Source organism: Meleagris gallopavo, chromosome 1, assembly GCF_000146605.3.
Source record: "Meleagris gallopavo isolate NT-WF06-2002-E0010 breed Aviagen turkey brand Nicholas breeding stock chromosome 1, Turkey_5.1, whole genome shotgun sequence".
Taxonomy (NCBI): Eukaryota; Metazoa; Chordata; class Aves; order Galliformes; family Phasianidae; genus Meleagris; species Meleagris gallopavo.
In genome coordinates this window covers 54,828,762-54,832,556 of record NC_015011.2, presented here as the reverse complement: position 1 = coordinate 54,832,556, position 3,795 = coordinate 54,828,762, and the positions used below count along the sequence as shown (strand labels likewise).

General features: G+C 40.1%; 1 non-coding gene across 1 annotated transcript; it reads right to left on the bottom strand.

Moving 5' to 3' along the window:
* Nucleotides 1-805: 805 nt before the first annotated feature.
* TRNAV-CAC lies at nucleotides 806-878 on the bottom strand. Its single transcript has one exon. It is a non-coding gene; the product is annotated as a tRNA-Val (tRNA).
* Nucleotides 879-3,795: the final 2,917 nt, after the last annotated feature.

Here is a 3,795-nt window from a genome sequence, read left to right as displayed (position 1 = left end):
TGAGTGATTGTCATATACAGTGTGTATGTATGACGTGTACTTCAGGAAAAAAAAAAAAAAATTGTTAAAAATCCTAGATTCATAGAATGAATCAAAAGATGCATTTACTGAGAGAATGCATACAGGTTATGTGATCAGATAATTGCAAGAATGCTTAGACATCTCTGTGATCCAGGAAGCCAAAGATCAGAGATGACTAAAATGGAACAAAAACAAATAGGTAAAGAAGGTCAGACACTTTCTTCTTTTCAATTTTTCCTTCTTTTTTAACCATTCATCAGGCAATTGGAGCAGTTATTGACCAAAATCAACCAGATCATATGGTTTAAAATAAAAAAATAAATAAATAAAATTCAGTATTCTTAGTGCTGTGGCTGTCCAAAGAGACTTCAAAAAGTAGAAATTTCAGAAGTACCTGAGAACTGTAGCCACCACTGACTGACAATGGTCCAGAAAGACTTAATGTTTTTTTTCTGGCATTAGAGGAAAACACTTGTGAGCTTTGTCTTCTCTTTCTGTATGAAGCATTGTAGGTACTTAAGGCATGTTTTCAGCTAGAAGTTAGACTGAAACAAATAAAATATGGCTTACTATTTTCTTATGAAATTAATTGTTTTCCCTGCCATAACTATTGCTAAGGTACACTGAGGCATCACAGCCTAAATCTAGTCCAGTGGGTTTTTAAAATTGGATTCAAGTTAGGTTACAGAAAAGTTTTGTCACTGGAATTTTTGGTCAAAGTAGAAGAGAATGTAACACAGAATCAACCAGTTTCAACCTCACCTACCAAGGGCAGGGAAAATTATGTTTCTGCCCGGGATTGAACCGGGGACCTTTCGCGTGTGAGGCGAACGTGATAACCGCTACACTACAGAAACCTGGCTGGCATCACCATAAAATGAGTTATACAACTATAAAGTAAGTCTAGGAAAGAGTGAAATCGTGAACAGATTTTCAGGTGGTTGCTACTCCACTGTTTCAATTAATTGAAAGTTGAAAGGCTTTTGCTTGCACTCTCGATGTAACCAAAGAAGTACATGTCCTACAAATGCAACTATAATAATGCCATTTTTCTCTTACACATAAGCTATCTTTTTCCTCTGCTGCCTAATGGATCTCATAGAGCCATTTCAGTTCTTCTAGCCCTCATTATACTCAGGCTAGAATATATACCAGAGCATTGGTTAACATGTTCCCCTGTGGGGACTGTTAGCATGCTTCCTGCTGGTTTATGCCAACTAGTACTCTTCCATCTCTGCCTAAGCATAGCTCAGGAACATGGCAGCAACCATTCCCTGTGAAAATTTTAGTTTCATTCTGCTTTTTCTAAGGATAGAGAAGAAGTTTGTGCTTTATAGATGAGAACTATGCTCTTTCACTTGGTCCCAGAGCCAGTGAGTTGTCTCTGGTCTTGTTTAGTAGTATAAGGTCATCTCTGAACTGAATATCATCTTCTGGAATACTTTTCTTCCTATTCCTCCAGTGATCTAAGAGTATGCATTGGTCTTTGATCCTTTCTCACTGTGAGACTGAGATGTCCTCTCTGTATCCAACCTCGTGCTACTCTGTAACTGTATTTATTGTTTATATTAACAGGAGTCTCCAAAAACATATTTCACAGGACTCTGCGGCATATGAGGGGTGAAACGCAAAGAAAAGTGTCTTTAAGTCTTACAGAGAGTTTCTCAAAAATAGTATGGTAGAGAGAATCAGCAGTTGCACTTCATCCCCTCTGATTCCATCCACTGTAGAGTTCAGTGCCTGGATAGGGTCAGAACAAAAGGGGAACAGGAAAAAAAATCAGAGAATCATAGAATGGCCTGGGTTGTAAATGACCTTAAAGAACAGCTAGTTTCAGTCCCCTGGGGCTGCCAACCACTGGACCAGGCTGCACAGAGTCACATCCAGCCTGGCCTTGAATGCCTCCAGGGATGGGGCATCCACAGCCTCCTTGGGCAACCTGTTCTAGTGTGTCACCACCCTCTGTGTGAAAAACTACCTCCTATTATCTAACCTAAATCTCCCCTATCTTAGTTTTAAACCATTCTCCCTTGTCCTATCACTGTCAACCCATGTAAACAGCCTTTCCCCCTCCTGTTAATAAGCTCCCTTCAAGTATTGGAAGGCCACAATGAGGTCTCCCCAGAGTCTTCTCTTCTCCAAGCTCAACAAGCCCTATTCTCTCAACCTTTCTTCATAGAAGAGGTGCTCCAGCCCTCTGATCATCTCAGTGGTCCTCCTCTGTACCATTTCCAAGAGCTCCATGTCTTTCTTGTGCTGGAGTCCCCAGGCCAGAATTCAGTATTCCAGATGAGGCCTCACAAGAGCAACCCAGAACACAGTTGGCATTCTGAGCTGCAAGTGCACACCGCTGGCTCACGTCCAGCTTCTCGTTCACCAGGACTCCCAAGTCCTTCTCTGCAGGGCTGCTTTCAAGGGTTCTTCACCCAGTCTGCATAAATACCTGGGACTGCACAGGCCCAAGTGCAACAGCTTGTATGTGGTCTTGTTGAGCTTCATTAGGTTCACATGGGCCCATTTCTTCAGCCTGTCTAGGTGCCTCTGCATGGCTTCCTTTCCCTGGTGAAAAATGGTATCTGCAGTACTATTAGGTCTGTGCATGCACTCATTTCCTGGTGCCACAACAACCCTACACTGACATACAAAATCCCCTGTTAACTATTTAAGGCAGCATCCTGTTTGCTTTCCAAGGACAGGGATTATTTCAATGATATAAGGAGGCTTACCTAAACAGTAATATGAAACCAAAGGGAAAAAAACCTTTAATATTTCTTGAGATGGATTCTGTAGGCAGTAGTTTTGCATTTCTGTCTGTTTTATAGGTATATTAGTTAGTCAAATAATAAAACACCACAGTGAGTATGGCAGAAAAAATCCTGATATGGAGAAATATGATATGAAAATCTGGTCTTTTAAAGAAAGAAATGAAATGATTTCTCCTTATAAGATGTATGTTAAATGGCTGAATATCTGAAAGCCTAGTAGAGGAAGCAATGATGCATTGGGTAGAGAATAAAAAGGCAAATAACTGCTCTTTCATCTCTAATAACTACTCTTTCATCTCCCAGTAACTACTCTTTCATCTACCTCAAAGAGGTAAAATATGGTTTATATAATATTTTAGTGTATTTAGACAGTATACAGGCTGTCTAGTATCCTAGTTCTTACAAACATACAATCATGATATGAACACATACCTGTGTATTAATAGCATGAAACCCTTCACGATCCCTTTACCTATTGCACTGCCATTTTGTCTTGAAATTCTAAAAGTGTGTAAGAAAATAAATCCTAGTCCCCTCTGATGAACTTGACCTAAGTCTTGACCTGGTCTACAAATTTACAGCTTAAGTAAGAGTAGGAACTTAAGACCTCAGTACCTGTGCTGAGGTTGGATTTCCATTCCTTCTATCATGTTTCCTGGCTTGTCAAAAGAAAAGAGTATTTCATCTCCTGGATGGATGGAAAAGAGAAGATATTATCTCCCAGCAGTGACAATTCCATTTAGTGAGGTAGCAGTTCTGAAAATAATTCTATGGGGTCTAGCTAAGCCAAAATGAGAATGTCTCTTCCTCAGAAACACTTAGACAAGGAAAGGACTCTAGAAAGTGTAGCAATATAAGCAGAATGGAGGCATGGAGGGTCTTCATTCTCCAAATAGGAGCGCGATAATGATTTTTACTTCATTAATACCACAAGGTTCTCTCCTATTCACTCCTTCATTTCTGCATCCCACTTTCTCTCCAAGGAAGGACGTGAAGTTTAACTGTAAGC